This window comes from Erinaceus europaeus, chromosome 15 (assembly GCF_950295315.1).
Source record: "Erinaceus europaeus chromosome 15, mEriEur2.1, whole genome shotgun sequence".
NCBI classification, from domain to species: Eukaryota; Metazoa; Chordata; class Mammalia; order Eulipotyphla; family Erinaceidae; genus Erinaceus; species Erinaceus europaeus.
Genome location: NC_080176.1, coordinates 87,564,710 through 87,582,308, shown reverse-complemented (window position 1 = coordinate 87,582,308; position 17,599 = coordinate 87,564,710).

The following is a 17,599-nucleotide window of genomic DNA, read 5'->3' as shown; positions in this document are numbered from 1 at the left end:
AATTCCCTGGCGTGGCCGCTCTGTTGTACATCAGAAGCAGATGCCTGGGAGAATATGCTCCCAGGCAGCAGGAGCGAGTCAACTGGGTCTTTCTCAGTGTTCATAGCTAGAAACTCAACAAGAGATCACCAGGGGAATGTGTGATGGACAAATCTGTTTATTGATCAGAGAGGCCAGGCTTTTAAGGGGTTGCAGAAGGAGGTAGCTTGTTTATACCATATATGGTTAAAGCAGAAAAGGGGCAGAGAGAGGTAAGGGGTTGGGAAAACTATCAGGTGAGTGATCTAAGGAGTGAGGAAGCTAGGCTTTGATGTGCATGGGTATAGGGATCCTTGAGTGACAGGAGGGTAAGATTTGGTTATAGTCTTATTCAGAAGGGTGAGAACAAAGAAGTGAGAAAGGGGCCTCTGATAGCATCTGTGTAAGCAAGAGAGCTGTTTTGGGAATAAGGAAGTAAGGTTATCAATGGCTAGCAGGCAGAGAGGTGTCTTGAGGGTTGAGAGAAGATGGGTTAGGTATGATAAGTTCTGGTAGCTTTTGAATAAGCAGACCATTTGGTTTAAAGACAAGGAAGTAAGCTATTGTATTGGGGATGCAGAGTCCCTGTGAGGCAGAGAGTCTGACAGGTGAAGCTGAGCCTGAAGGCCATTCTCTCCCATGCTCACTCTCTGGTAGAGAGAGGCTGACAGGAAGATCGCGTTCCTCAGGCATCCAGCTTTCAATGGGAGGTTCCACCCAGCTCAACCATATCCTCACAGTTTCCCTACACTTAATGACTGACTTGTGCAGGTATACCTCTGACCGAATGCAGAAAGACAACAGTTAAAGCCACTGGATCAGGTAGATGATGTTGAGCAGTTCATTGTGGCTGTAAGAACAGTTGGTTAACTCAGAGTTTTTCAGATATACATGTGAGAAGAGGGTTTCCCTTTGCCTTTCTTGTTATACTTATTCTCAGATTGTGAATGCCTGTGTCATTATGTTGTAATCACAAACACACTATTAAAAAACTGTTGAGGGAATGTGTGAAACCCATATGTAGCTTTATGTTGATTTACTAACTCCTTCCACATAGCAGTCACCATAGTGGGGGCCAAGCAATGGCACTCTGGGTTAAGCGCACATAACAACATGCACCAGGATTGAGGTTCGAGACCCCACTCCCCTCTTGCAGGGATGATGCTTCATGAGTGGTGAAGTAGGTCTGTAGGTATCTATCCTTCTCTCACCCTGTCTATGTCATCTTACCTCTCAATTTCTCTCTGGTGTGTCAGCTAAAGTAGAAAGGAAAAAAGAAAAATAAGAAAAGAAAAAAGAAAAACAAGAATGGCTGTCCAGAACAGTGGATTCTTAGTGCTAGCAATAACTCTAGAGACAAAACCAAAGCAAAATAGAAGTAACCATAACCCAGAGTTGCCTATAGTGTAGTGAACATCCAATAGTTTGGTTCCCAGGCAGCCTAAAATCGAACTTATGATCTTCCATCATGGTTTGCGAGCAAAGATAAATCACATAAAAGCAGAGTCAAAAAAATTAAAAAGACACACACTTTAAAGAAACAGTCTAAAAATATTCTTTTTCTTAAATTTTTATTTATAAAAAGGAAACACTGACAAAAGCCATAGAATAAGAGGGGTACAACTCCACACAATTCCCACCACTAGAACTCTGTATCCCATCCCCTCCCCTGATAGCTTTCCTATTCTCTATCCCTCTGGGAGGATGGACCCAGAGTCATTATGGGATGCTGAAGGTGGAAGGTCTGGCTTCTGTAATTGCTTCCCCACTGAACATGGGCATTGACAGGTTGATCCATACGCCCAGCCTGCCTCTCTCTTTCTTACTGGGGTGGGGCTTTGGGGAAGTGGGGCTCCAGGACACATCGGTGGGGTTGTCTGTCCAGGGAAATCTGATTGGCATCATGGTAGCATCCGGAACCTGGTGGTTGACAAGAGAGTTAACATATAAAGCCAAACAAATTGTTGACTGATCATGAATCTAAAGGCTGGAATAGTGCAGATGAATATTGGGGGTGTCTCTGTTTTGTAAATAGTAGGCCTGTTTTAGTTATATTCCAAAGGGCCAATGACTATACTAGTTGTTTTTTTTTTCCTGAGCCTGACATCTGATATGCAGATGGATCCAAGTTATTGTCTGGGGAGATGATGTCATGGCTGGGAAAAGGGATAGGAAGATGGATCTGGGAAGAAAGTAGCTCCCAAATATGGGAAAGGGGTGTAAATATTGTTGACTGTAAACCCCATCAAAGTAGCCCTAACATTTCATTTGAGATTTTGTGATTTTTCAAAGACTTATGCTCAAATGATGAACTTTTAAAAAAACTTCTGGGGATCGGGTGGTAGCACAGCAGGTTGAGCACACGTGGTACAAAGCTCAGGACCAGCGTAAGGATCCTGGTTCGAGCCCTTGGCTCCCCACCTGCAGGGGAGTCGCTTCACAGGTGGTGAAGCAGGTCTCCAGGTGTGCGTCTTTCTCTCCCCTTCTGTGTCTTCCCCTCCTCTCTCCATTTCGCTCTGTCCTATCCAATAACGAACGACATCAACAATAACAATAATAACCATAACGAATCTACTACAATGAGGGCAACAAAAGGGAAAAAAGTGGCCTCCAGGAGCAGTGGACTCATGGTGCAGGCACTAAGCCCCAGCAATAATGCTGGAGGCAAAAAAAAAAAAAAACCCAAAAAACTTTTTCTTTTCTTTTTTTCCATAGTGCTAGTGATTAGGGGATATAGGACTGAACAAGTAATTTCAGAACATATATTTCCATTCTATTTTTATTTCACTGTTTTATTTTTTCGGTTATGGAACCAAGAAGTAAGATTTTCTCCAGCTGATTTCTTTTTTGCTAAAATACTACTGTATTTTGTTACTATTGATTAAAAAAAACTGTTCAAAATTCAGCTTCTTGGGTATATGTGTGCAGTAATATAATTTTTGTATTATTTTATGTTGATTGATAGATTAATGCTCTGTGTTACATTTGATCTTCTTGTTTAACTTCTTCATCTTTCCAAATTAAGCAGTGCACAAGCAAGACCTTGGGGTTCACTGAGACACTGACAAATTTTTTAAAAGTCATCCCAATTATAGATATGACAAAATCTTTGTTATTTCCTAATAGTCTTTATAATTAATGGGTATGCAGATTACAGGGCAGTCATGAGATTCAATAAGACAAGACACATTGTTTCAGAGATCATGTGTGATAATTCAAAGATAAAATCATCTTTGCTTATCGTCAAGCTTTCTGGGGAGTCTATATGGTTGCTGATTGCTTTGGTTCTGCTGACCTGTGACCCAAGAAGGGGTGGTAGTCACCACGGTTGATAAAGGGAAAGAGAGAGGGAGGCTCTGAGGTTTTACAGGGTAAGTTTATTAGAAGAAGGACATCCCTCTTGTGAGGAAAGGGACAGGAGGGAAGATGAAGAGAGGCTTTTGAGACAGAGATGGGAGTGGGTCCTTGAGTAAGGTGCCTGCACTGGACAGAAACGGGGGGCCCTTTACAAAGAGCTCTGTTCCCTCTTCAGTCCTGGTAGAGGTTTCACAGGCTGCACCCACATTTACACAGTCAGCACCTCATATGGACTCTAAGGAAATATTAACCTCTCCACCAGTAGCTGTGTGGCAACTTCAGCAGCTTATCTGCCTGACTCACTGGAACATCTCATGTAAGGTGTCTCCGAAGAACTTTTGGTTTCCTTCCTGGGGCCCTTCTCCCTGCCTGCTATCATTGTCCCTTCCTGTCTCAATATCTGTTGAGGACCCTTAATGCCCTGTGGCTGAGCTGTACAACCAGCTGACAGTCCTTCTGCCACAGAAATGAAAACTGAGATATTGCAACTTTATGATTAAATAGTAGGTTGGCCCCAGGGAGCAAGGAGGTTTTGTTTGATTCACTTCTGACTTTTCAGGGAGGTTGGTGTGATTTCCCATGAGATGTTTCCTGTGGTCCAGGAAGACTGGGGAAAGTAACCTGCCCCTTTCATTCCTGCTGGAAGAATGGCTGGAGAATGATATAGGAGTGACGTGGCCTGCATTTCTTTTGTTCAGCAGAGTGAGTGTTTGCAAAGACACTTGCTTCTGTCCCCACTGGTGGTGGCCAAGTTCATGGGTGTTACTGGGACAATGAACACTAGTTTGAGCTTTTTAATGACTTGAACAAGTGTATGTTTTGTCCTGGGGACTTTCAGTGCTTTTCAGAATCTGTGTGACCTGCGTCAATAGTCGCATCACTTCTGCCTAAATGTTAATCACTTCTCCTGTATGTCAGTCAGTCGACACAGCAGCCCGCTAATTGCTCCAAGTGGCGAATACAAATAAGTCAAAGTTACTTCCAAGGAGACTCATTTTAATGCTGGGCAGATAACATCAGCCCATTTCTTTGAGAAAGTAATTTGGAGAGACCTGCAAACAATTAAAATGCAAATGCCTTCATCCAGAAAGCTCATCACTATTATTTTCTTAGGATATATGCTGCAACGCTGTTTAAAATATTTTGTAAGACTAGGAAACATATACATTCCTAAATGCCTCTTCAAAGTACTTAGTTGAGGTGACTGGGTGGTGGGACATCAGGTTAAGCTCACATATCACCATGCACAAGGATCCAGGTTCAAGTCCTATTCCCCACCTGAAGGGAGAAACTTCATGAGTGGTGAAGCAGGTCTGCAGGTGTCTGTCTTTTCCTCTCCCTCTCTATATACCCCTCCACTCCATTTCTCTTTGTCCTGTCAAATAAAAATAGGAAGAAAAAAAAAAAGAAAGAAAGGCTGCTAGGAGTAATGAATTTGTAGTGCTGGCACCAAGCTCCAGCAATTACCCTGGTGGCAACAATATAACTAAAATAGGCCTAATAGCTATCTTCAAAATGGAAACTCCAAATCTCCATCTGCACTATTACAGCCTTTAGGTTCACGATTAGACAACAATTTGTTTGGCTTTATATGTTAACTCCTTTTTCAGCCACTATGATGCTACCACGACGCCAACCGGACTTCCCTGGGCAGAAGACCCCACCAATGTGTCCTGGAGCCCTACTTCCCCAGAGCCCTTCCCCACTAGGGAAAGAGAGAAACAGAATGGGAGTATGGATCGAGCTGTCAACACCCATGTTCAGCGGGGAAGCAATGACAGAAGCCAGACCTTCCACCTTCTGCATCCCACAATGACCCTGGGTCCATACTTACAGAGGGTTAAAGAATAGGAAAGCTATCAGGGGAGGGGGTGGAATGCAGAGTTTTGGTAGTAGGAACTGTGTGAAGTTGTACCCCTCTTATCCTATGGCTTTTGTCAGTGTTTTCTTTTTATAAGTAGAAGTGAAAGAAAGAAAGAAAGAAAGAAAGAAAGAAAGAAAGAAAGAAAGGAAGGAAGGAAGGAAGGAAGGAAGGAAGGAAATAAGGAAGGAAGGAAGAAAGAAAGAAAGAAAGAAAGAAAGAAAGAAAGAAAGAAAATGTAGTGAGTTGAATGACCTATTGACATACGATGCACTGATATAATGAAATGTCTTGCATCTTTTAAAATTGTGAGGGAAGTCAACTCTGAAAAGTCTTTTGTAGAGTCTCTTAAAAGTACTAACAGTTGGTCAAATACCACAAAGAAAATTGTATGGTGTGTTATAATCTATGTCAGAACAAAGAAGTGTAAGTATGTTTGTATGGTTTTGTTTATAAAGTTGTGTGCATCTATACTTCTTCTAGCGTTTGCCCTTCTTCCGTGGCCAGTCAACAGCGTCAGGTTGAAAGCTGTCAGGAGCTGCTTGTTGCTGGCTTTGAAAGTGACTGGGATCCATGTGGATTCAGTCGGCTAGGAAGGATCCTCAGTTTCCCCAATGAATGGGTACTCACAGGATGCATCTATACTGATTTGCATGCATCAGAAAATTCAAGAAACACAAGAGATTCACACTGGAAAGAGATCTGGTGACCATGAGGCCCCACCTGGAGACTTTCCAGTTAGTTACCAGTTGTGCTAGGAAATAACAGATGTCTCTAACTGAGCTGCTTTAATGTTCTCCAGTGTCACAGGAGCCCTGGAGTCTTGCTTGTGCCCTAATATGTGTAGCCTTATTAAAACAACTCAGATTTATTTAAACACTATTTTAAGAGCAAATCTATAATCAGCCATTAGCAAGGCATGACTTTTGATCTATGGTGTTATTGTATCTGTTTGTTATTTAATGTAGGATAATCACTGGAGTGTTTATAGTTTGTTCTTTGTGACCCATTACTGAAAATGTCAGGACCATTAATTTTGAAAACTCAATATCAAGAAATTCATTATTGGAAACAACTGTAAGAATTCAATGGGTGCTATATCTCCATAAATAAAATTAATAGATAGACAACAAGGGCAAAAAAAAGAGAAAAAATGGCCTACAGGAGCAGTGGATTCGTAGTGCAGGCACTGAGCCCCAGCAATAACCTTGGAGGCTAGAATGAACAATTACATTAATGTTTTGGATTGTTTAAGTAATGTTTGTTCTTATTTTTAAAACTCATGATTCACAATCATTTCTAAAAATCCTTTTGATCTAAGTAATTTTGTTTAAAAAAAATCTCTTTAATGACTATGTAAAACCAGTAATTTAAGTCCTTTTTTTTTTTAATTTGGTTATCTTGAGTCATGCTGTCAAGTGTCACTTGGTCACTTTGGTGAGGCTGTTTCAAGTGGAATTACTCAAGTCTTCTAAGAGAAAAATAACTTGAACAAGAATGCTATCGGAATTCCTAATAACTACATTTGAAATAAGCTAACCAGTTGCTATACAAGTACATTTTGAATGGTGCTGAAGCACTGCTACAAACAATTATTGTATGTAAAAGAACATTCTGGTATTGTTTTTCTGCAAAATCAAATATACCCTTGCATTCATTTGTTACATGAAGTGAAACCTTTGAAGCTACTAATTACTGAAAAGGTCAATGCACATGGAGTATACCAACTCCCATCACCAAAGATGTTTTCTCAATCCATCTGTTGATGTTAAAACATTGGCTATCTTGAAGAAAAAATATCCAAATGTTTCCTCTCAGAATGTTTAATTATTTGTAGAATATAATGTTCAAAGGGGACATGGGAATATCAGTGAACTCTCCAGTTCCTAACAGCTGAAACTGGGAAGCCTAGTCAGGCATGGGAAAAATGCAAGAACCAGACTTGTAGCATATCTCATTTTGAATCCCAGCAAAAGCAAACCTAGCCTGCTGATAGACCCCCTGAGAAGATCGGTTGTAATACCTTCTGCTCTACATGACTTCAGCCACCCCCCAGTTACACTGAGGGACATGTTCCGAAAGAGCTAATTGCCTCCACATTTGCCCTGCTTATTAATTAAGGTGCTGATTGATTGAGCACCGCCAGATCAATACAGTTTCACGTTGGCAAGAGGAGCTCTCCTAGAATTTTCATAAAACTCAGAATAATTAGGAGGTGGAGGCAGTTTCCTTCAAATTCCTGCAGGAGTAAAAGCATAACTCTTTGTTCAGTATACTTTCTTTTTTTTTTTTTAATTAGTAATTTTACACTGATTTACAAGATTGTAGGATAATAGTGGCACATTTCCATAAAATTCCCTCCACCAGAGTTCTGTGTCCCATCCTGCTGGAAACTTTCCTCTGTAAAAAACAGGTCTTCTTTTCAAAGGAACATGAATAGAACAATTGTTATATATATATGCTGTTATCTATAACCACCTGTGCTCAGTAGCTCAGTAGTTCTATATTCCTTAAGTCAGATAATAGTTACTGGCTAATCCTCCAGCAGAGACAATCAGACTCTCTTCCTTTCCTTATTTAGACAATGGGAGATTGAGAGCTCTGAAGCCCAGCCCAGGAGTGGAGAAGACAGTTCTGTGTCAGGCATAACAGAAGGGAGAAGGCTCAGTGTGTGGGTGGGTGGAGGTGGGGGTAGTCACTATTGGTTTCACGCCCTTTAGCAAAATAATAAATGCCTTGCCTGGGGATATGGATTGACCTGGCAATGTCCATGTCCAGTGGAGAAGCAATTACAGAAGACAGAACTCCCATATTCTGTGCCCCATAGAGATCTTTGGTCCAGACTCCCAGAGGGGCAAAGAATAGGGAAACTTCCAATGGAGGAGATGAGATATGGCACTTTGGTGGTGGGAATAGTGTGAATAGTAACCCTCTTATCCCACAATCTTTTCTATCAGTATAAAATCACTAATTATAGTGAGAGAGAGAGGGGGGGGGTAGAGGGAGAGGGAGAGGGAGAGAGAGAGACTGAAAAATAAGAAAACACAAGCAGAATTTGGACTGGGTTTGCTGTATTGCACCAAAGTAAAAGCCTCTGGAGTGGAGTGGGAGAGGGTTCAGCTCCTGGAACATGACAGAGGAGGACCTAGTAGGGGGCTAAATTGTTATGTGGAAAACTGAGAAATGTTACACACACAAACTACTGTAGTTTACTGGTGACTGTAAACCATTAATTCTCCCAACAAAGAAAATAAATAAATAAATGCCTTGCTTCAATTCTTTTTTTTTTTTTGTGACACCTTTAAAAATTTTTACTGATTTAATAATGATTAACAAGATTAAAGTGGTATAATTCCATATAGTTCCCACCACCAGAGTTCTGTGTCCCATCTCCTCCATTGGAAGCTTCCCTATTCTTTGTCCCTCTGGGAGCATGGAGCCAAATTCTCTATGGGGAGCAGAAGGTGGGAGATCTGGGTTCTGTCATTGCTTCTCTCTACAACTCTCTCAAAAATAAATAAAAATATTGGAAAAAAAAAGAGAGAAAGAGAGAAAGATAGTCACCTGTAGATCTGCTTCACTGGTTGTGAAGTGACCCCCCCACACCCCACAGGTGGGCAGCTGGGGGCTCGAACCCAGATCTTTGTGCTTTGGCTTTGTGTGCTTCACCTCGCATGCTTCTGTCTGACCCCCATATACTATAATTTATAGGCGACCTTAGTAAAAGGACTTTCTTGTCTTTTACATTCTCCATTTAGAGGAGTCTCAGACTTTAGGAGGAACTTGGAAATTTCATAGAATTTCATTATCCTTCCTGGAAAGTGCCAAAAATGACAATTTCCTTGGTTTCCACTAGCAGAATGGAAAAGATTCCTGGGATAACACTTGGTAAAGTAAATGAAAGAGAGGAAACAGAAAAAAAAAAGGGGCCCCTCCTAAGACTGACTCATAGATTGAACTATAAGCAAACAAAGAAAAGTTCAAGAAGTAAAATATTTTATCTCGCCTTGGTAATTCATGTATTCCCTTGTTTTACTTATATATTTACACAAAAAATTCTCAACCAATTTGCCCCCCATTTTTTTTGGCCTCCAGGGTTATTGCTGGGGCTTGGTGCCTGCACCATGAATCCACTGCTCCTGGAGGCCATTTTTCCCTTTTGTTACCCTGGTTGTTTCATCTTTGTTGTAGTTATTATTATTGCTGTTATTGATGTGGTTGTTTTGGGATAGGACAGAGAGAAATGGAAAGATAAAGGGGGAGAAATAGACACCTGCAGACCTGCCTGTCAGGTGACTCCCCTACAGGTGGGTAGCCAGGGTCTTGAACCGGGATCCTTACGCTGGTCCTTGCACTTTGCGCCAAGTGCGCTTAACCCGCTGCGCTAAGGCCCAACCCCTACCCTTCCCTTTTTTAACCTCTTTATGAATTGCATACTTTTTTCTTTTATTTTTTTGAACAAATTCCTTTTTTTCTTCCCAGAGCTCTCCCCGACTGGGGAAAGATAGAAACAGGCTGGGAGTATGAATCCATCTGCCAATGCCCATGGTCAGCAGAGAAGCAATTACAGAAGCTACAACTTCCTCCTTCCGCACCCTATAATGATCCTGATTTATGCTTCCAGAGGGACAAAGAATAGGAAAGTTTTCAATGGAGGGGATGGGATATGGAACTCTGGCAGTGGGGATTTTGTGGAATTGTACCCCTCTTATTCTATGGTCTTATCAATATTTCCATTCTATAAATAAATTTAAAAAATAAAAGAATCCATGTTATTTCAGTTATAACTATTGTGATAAGGTGTCCTGGGGTTTTAGCGACTGCTGGGTTTTCTGACTTTCCTTGCTGGGGAGCCGCTCACTCTCTGGATACCTGTCTCAGAACTGGCCTACTTTGTGCTTCTTCTTCTTCTAGCATTTGCCCTTCTTCCGTAGCCAGTCAACAGCGTCAGGTCGAGCCTGATGTCAAGTTTCGAGACCTCCTTTGAATCTGGAGAGATGGCAGTCGTTGACTATGTGGGTCATAGTCTGTCTGGAGCCGCAGGGGCAGTTCGGGTCGTCTCTGGCTCCCCAGCGATGGAACATAGCGGCGCACCGGCCATGGCCTGTTCGATAGCGATTGAGGAGGGCCCGATCATAACGTGCCAGGTCAAAGCCGGGTGGACGCTTGCAGGGGTCTGTGATGAGGTGTTTGTTCTTTACCTCAGCTGACTGCCAACTCTGTTTCCAAGAGTCTGGAACAGAGAAGTTCAGTGCAGGTGTAGGGGACCAGATTGGGTGACGAGACATCAAGCGTTGGACAGGGTGGGCGAAGATATCCGCGTATATTGGCAGGTCCGGTTGAGCGTAGACAAGGGAAATGAACTTAGATGATGCCGCATCTCGACGAATATCTGGCGGGGCAATGTTGCTAAGAACTGGCAGCCATGGAACCGGGGTGGAACGGAGGGTTCCAGAAATGATCCTCATGGAGGAATATAATTTGGAATCGACCAAGTGGACATGGGGGCTACGGAACCATACTGGGGCACAGTATTCTGCAGTGGAATAGCAGAATGCCAGAGATGATGATCCCATGATCGTAGTGTGGAAGCGCTCGCACCCCATGAGGAGCTGGCCAGTCTTGCAATGATGTGATTCCTCGCGCCCACCTTTGCTGCAGTTTTTATGAGATGTTCGTGAAATGACAGAGTGCGATTGAGAGTAACGCCAAGATAGACTGGCTGGGCTTCATGCCGGATTCTCGTATTGTCAAGCTGCACATTAAGCTCATGCGAGGCCGAGGCATGGTGTAGATGGAAAACAGATGATACCGTTTTTTGCAGTGCTAGGGATTAGTCGCCATTTTTTACAGTAATCAGATATCAGAGACATGTCTTTCGTGAGTGTTTCCTCGAGGATGTCAAACTTGGATGCCTGAGTTGCACAGCAGATGTCATCGGCGTAGATGAACTTCCTTGAAGAAGTTTCTGGGAGGTCATTGATGTAATTATTAAATAGTATGGGAGCCAGAACAGAGCCCTGGGGGAGGCCACTTGAGATAAGTCTCCATTTGCTAGACTTGTCACCCAGATGCTTTGTGCTAGGAAGTAGGCTTATTAGCTTGGTCCTCTCACTATTCTGGAACTCCTTATCTTTTTCCTTGACAAGTAATTTTAATTGCTCATCATTTACAACATCTATTGTTTATCCCTCTGGAAGTATGAACCAAAATTATTTTTGGGGTGCAGAAAGAGGGAGGTTTGGCTTTTTAAATTTCTCCTCCACTGGACCAGGGAGGTCAAGCCATACCCCCAGAACAAATATGGTTATCCACAAGATTTTTTTTTTGCCACATTTCCTATTTCAAGTGTTGAGTGTTAAAGTTCTCCCTATGTTAATAAAAGTAATTTCAGGACAAATGCCTGAGGGTAGGAGTGGTTGCTATTCAATTGCTGGCAGTTAGAGTCAATAGTTTACAACTGCTAATTTCCAGAGGGAGGGAGAGGTTTAGAAGTTGAGTTCAATCACCAAAGGTCAACAGGTGAATCTACCAAGCATACAAAATGTAAGCAACTGAACAGCCCAAGCAGAAGGATTTCAGAAAGCAGCTGAGATGGGGAAACAAAACTCAAGGCTGCCTCCTTGCTGAACCCTCAAGAGGCACAGACAGAAACTCTGTTGTTCATCTTTGCAAAATAGAGCACCTGTGGGTTCCCTTGCCTACGTATCTCTTCTATACTAGGAGAAATATTTTATTAAAAAACCATGGGAGGTTGGGCTGTGGCTCAGTGGGTTGGGCACACGTGGCGCCAGGAACCAGGACCTGCCTAAAGATCCTGGTTCCAGCCCCAGGTTCCCCACCTGTAGGGGAGTCACTTCATAGGCGGTGAAGCAGGTCTGCAGGTGTCTGTCTTTCTCTCCCCTTGTCTTCCCCTCCTCTCTCCATTTCTCTCTATCCTATCCAACAACAAATGACATCAACAATAACAATAATAACCACAACAAGACTATAACAGCAAGGGCAACAAAAGAGGGAAAAAATGGCCTCCAGGAGCAGTGGATTCATGGTGCAGGCACTGAGTCCCAGCAATAACCCTGGAAGCAAAGAAAAGAAAAAAAGCCATGAAAGAAATTTTTAAGACATTTGACAGTGTGGCGTGGAGTGTTCTATTCCAGAACTACCCACAAGTGTCAATTTTCATTCCTTTTTGATGGTTTCCCAGGCCGCTCTGCCCTGTGGTCTTGAAGGTCAGTCAGCTCCATCCTTTGTCCATAAGGGAAGGACTTAATTGTTTGCAAATGTGGAAATTGGGACTGGAAGCTTGCAGTCTTTTAAATTCTTTCTGGATTGTATCCACTTCCCGACCTGCATGTCCATTAACTCTTTCTCACCAGTGTCCATTCCCTGAGTTATTACCAGAAGACTCCATTCCTGTGTGGTCAAGGATTGCTTTCTGGCATGCCCAGGTTGGGTCCTCAGGCCTGCAAGCCAGCTTTTTCCACATGTCCAAGTGGGCTTGGGGTCAGGGTCCTCAGGCCTGCAAGCCAGTTCATCTCAGGTCAATCACCTTCCATTGTTATCCTGGTGTGGAGGTGGGACATGCCAATATCCAGGCCTACAGGCTGGCCTGCTCCTTTTGAGTTCCTCTTGCCTTTTTTTTTTTAATATTTATTTATTTATTCTCTTTTGTTGCCCTTGTTTTATTGTTGTAGTTATTACTGTAGTTATTACTGTTGTCGTCGTTGTTGGATAGGACAGAGAGAAAGAGAGAGAGGAGGGGAAGACAGAGGGGTAGAGAAAGACAGACACCTGCAGACCTGCTTCACCGCCTGTGAAGTGACTCCCCTGCAGGTGAGGAGCGGGGGCTCCAACCAGGATCCTTAGTCGGGTCCTTGTGCTTTGCGCCACCTGCGCTTAACCAGCTGTGCTACCACCGACTCCCAAAGATAGACACCTGCAGACCTACTTCACCGCTTGTGAAGTGACACCCCTGCAGGTGGGGTGGGGGGTCAGGGACTCGGACTGTGATCCCTACGCCAGTCCTTGTGCTTCGCGCCATGCGTGCTCAACCCGCTGTGCTAACGTCTGACCTTTTTTTTTTGCCTCCAGGGTTATTGCTGGGCCTCGATGCCTGCACTATGAATCCACTGCTCCTGGAGGCCATTTTCCCCATTTTGTTGTCATTATTGTGCTTGTTGTCATAGTGGTTGTTGTTGTTGGATAGGACAGAGAGAAATGGAGAGAGGAGGGGAAGACAGAAAGGGGGAGAGAAAGATAGACACCTGCAGACCTGCTTCACCACTTGTGAAGCAACCTCCTGCGGATGGGGAGCCTGGGTTCGAACGGGGATCCTTAAACTGACCCTTGCACTTTGTGTACCTGTGCTTAACCCGCTGCGCTACTGCCTGACTGCCCCTTCTTGTCTTTATTTATTTATTTAAGAAAGGATTAATTAACAAAACCATAGGGTAGGAGGGGTACAACTCCACATGATTCCCACCACCCAATCTCCATATCCCATCCCCTCCCCTGATAGCTTTCCCATTCTCTATCCCTCTGGGAGCATGGACCCAGGGTCACTGTGGGTTGCAGAAGGTAGAAGGTCTGGCTTCTGTAATTGCTTCCTCGCTGAACATGGGCGTTGACTGTTCGATCCATGCTCCCAGTCTGCCTCTCTCTTTCCCTAGTAGGGTGTGTCTCTGGGGAAGCTGAGCTCCAGGACACATTGGTGGGGTCTTCAATCCAGGGAAGCCTGGCCAGCATCCTGGTGGCATCTGGAACCTGGTGATTGAAAAAGAGAGTTAACATACAGAGCCAAACAAATTGTTGAAGTATCATGGACCCAAAGCTTGGAATAGTGGAGAGGAAGTGTTAGGGGGGGTACTCACTGCAAACTCTAGTGTACTTCTGCTTTCAGGTATATATTTTGCAGTAGTTTATGGATACGTGTGAACATAAGCTCTCTCTCACAGAAACTGGTGTATATCTAGGTTATGGGACTTTGTTAGAAAGTGAACCACCTGAGATGAAATTAGAGTGTACTATAAAAGGAAAGGTCTCACCCGAGTAATGAAGCTGAAGGGTTGTCATTCCACACGTGAAGTCTCTGGACACAGTCTGAGGTGAAGCATGTTGAGGTGGCAATCGTTGCGTTGATTACGTTGTGATTGGCGGATGCAATATTATTTGATATGGATTGGGAGAGGCATACGGGAAAGTGGGCCCTATCCAAGGGTTCCAGGACTGGGGGAAGTAGAGGCTCTATAGTGGAGATGTGAGGTTCCTGCTGTCTTAGGGTTCAAAAAGACAATCAATAGTTAATGTTATCATCACATTATTTGGTAATTGGGTTAACTTTGAAAAGTCCTTTTGTTATGGTTTGCTGTACAGTATCCAGTATCTTGTATATAGCTGTGCTCCCTTCTTGTCTTTTAATGTCTTTTGTATTAACCTGGTGATCTAGTGAGTAAATAGTTCTGAAATGAGATGGGCAGTGAAGCACCTGGTTGAGGACACACATTACCAGAAGTAAGGACCTGGATGTTGGATCCCTCTGCTTCCGGCGTGCAGAGGGCAACTTCAGGGCAGTGAAACACGTCTCTGCAGGCGTCTACCTTTTCCTCTCCCTCTACTCAATCTAAATTTGAAGTTTTATGGATTTTTCCCATATTTTTGGAAATTTCAATTTATTTCTCACCAAAGGATAATTCTTTTTTTTTCTCTTACGGTTTCCAGTATCTTGGTTTATTTTTGATATTATAATGTACTCTATATGATATTTAAATTCTATGGAAACAAACATTTATTTTCCCATGGATATTATATATTTTGGGGAAGGATCCTTAAATTCCAGAGCTATAACTAAACTTATATACATTTGTGTGTGTGTGTGTGTGTGTGTGTGTGTGTGTTTGTTTAAAACTTCCTTTTATTTATTTATTAGAGTGAGGGGTTTGCAGGGGCTGGTGTATACATGTCACTCTTTTAGTTTTACTGTTTCAGACAGGTAGAATGAAAGCAGCAGATAGAGTCATAGAGAGGGCGAAGGGAACACACCATGTAGGCTTGTAGACCCTAGGGTGGTGAGGAGAGTCAAAGGCCCTGAGCTCCTCATCTCCCCAGCTTTCTAGTCACTTTTGGGGAAGGCAGGGACCCTCAGAGGATGAGCTTCAGCCTTTGTCTCCAGGGGTCACATCTGTCTCCATCTGCCTCCATCTGCATGTTGTGGCCTTTGCAGTCAGGGTGGGAGGGAACTGGGCAAGATGTGCAGATACATTGGGCCTGATTCTGGGCCCGGGCTGGGCCTCCTCCTGTCTGCCTGCAGGGGGCAGGGGGAGTGTGTCAGGGTGCTGCTTTCCCTAAACTTCACTCCAATAGTCCCTGATGCCTTTGATTTAATTTTAACTATTTGATTGATAAGAACACTATTCAGCTTGAAGATGAGCACACCTTGTTGATATTCTCAGATAAACAAAGTGTCATGGTCGTTTTCTACCTAATGCTAGAAACGCCGCCACTGGGATACCTGACTCTCACCCTTTCCGTACGGATTTGAAATGCCATCTGGAAGACATTACTATAACATTTTATTTCCAGTGATAACCACACCCAGCTCTCTGTCTCTACTCCTCCCAGTTTACAGTGACACTTCAATTGAGAGACAGGGATCATGTCCCCTTATCCTTGAGCTCCTCGTGCCAGGACAGACTTCTCTGAGTCTTGTGACAGACAGAGCACAAGTGTGGTTGTAGGGTACACACACCTCTTTTTTACAGGATTATGAAACACAGGAGTCCAACCATTAAATCCAATCATAAAGCACCAGCAGAGAAGAGAGAGAGAGAGCTCACAAACACATCCAAAGAGCTTTCTGTAGGGAAGCAGTTGTTCTGCTCCCAGCATGTCCGACTTCCCCAGTGGAATGAAGAGCCAGCCATGTGAGTAAGGTGACTTATGCACAGTCAGTGGAATAATTATCTAACAAACCAAACAGAGGTACTACTTCTGATCACTCCAGTACCCAGGTTTTTTATTTTTACTAATCTATTTTTATTCTATTTTAATTTTATTGGGGAGGATTTATGGTTTACAATAAATACAGCTGTTGACACATGGGTAAACATTTTCTCACTTCACCATGATAGGTATCTGAAAAACACTCTCAGTTCCAGCCAAGGCCCACCCCCAGAGTGCACCAGGATCCCAACGTCACCTCCATCTCCAATTTTTCCAGAATCCTTTGCTTTGATGCAAGACACCAGACCCAGTCTGAGACCTGGCTTCTCAGCTTCTGGTGAGTGAGATCATGGCATGTTCATCCCTTCCTTTCTAACTTATATCACTTAACACAATTCCTTCAAGCTCTATCCAAATTGAGGTTGTTGTGAATAATGTCTAATTAACATTATTTGTCAAGGCAAAAAGATTAGGAGTTAAAGCAAGGCATTTATTCTTTTGCAAAAGGGCATGAAGCCAACAGGAAGCAGCGCACCCCCCCTCACCCTTCTCCCAACTTTTATTTATTTATTTTTTATTTATTTATAAAAAAGAAACACTGACAAAACCATAGGATAAGAGGGGTACAATTCCACACAATTCCCACCACCAGAACTCTGTATCTCATACCCTCCCCTGATAGCTTTCCTATTCTTTAACCCTCTGGAAGTATGGACCCAGGGACATTGTGGGATGTAGAAGGTGGAAGGTCTGGCTTCTGGAATTGCTTCCCCTCTGAACATGGGTGTTGACAGGTTGATCCATACTCCCAGCCTGTCTCTCTCTTTCCCTAGTGGGGCAGGGTTCTGGGGAACTAGAGCTCCAGGACACATTGGTGGGGTTGTCTGTCCAGGGAAGTCTGGCTGGCATTATGCTAGCATCTGGAACCTGGTGGCTGAAAAGAGAGTTAACATATAAAGCTACCTGACACAGAACTATCTCTTCCACCCCTCAGCTGTGCTTCAAAGCTCATAATCTCCCTGTTGTCTAAATTAGGAGAGAAGAGAATCTGATGGTCTCTGCGAGCAACTACTAAAGCAGTATGATGAGTCGGGTGACCCACATGTGGCTGACCATCTCATTGCCTCCCTGGATGCAGCACGCCAAGCCTGCTGGCAACAACTCACGGAAAGTCTGAACTTCACCCACTCAAGTAGGAAGGCCTGGAAGCTTCTTCACAGACTGGGTGCCGGTAGCCAACCCCCTCCCGTCTCCCATCCTCCCGTATCTCCAAACTCAGTGGCCAGTCACCTAACTCAAGTTGGACGTGCTAAGATCGACCCAGTCTGGAAAAGAGAAATTTCCCACGAGTGGTCATACCACTTCCGGTTATCTTGTCCATCTCCAAAACTCTCTCCCTTTATACTGTCTGAACTGGAAGATGCT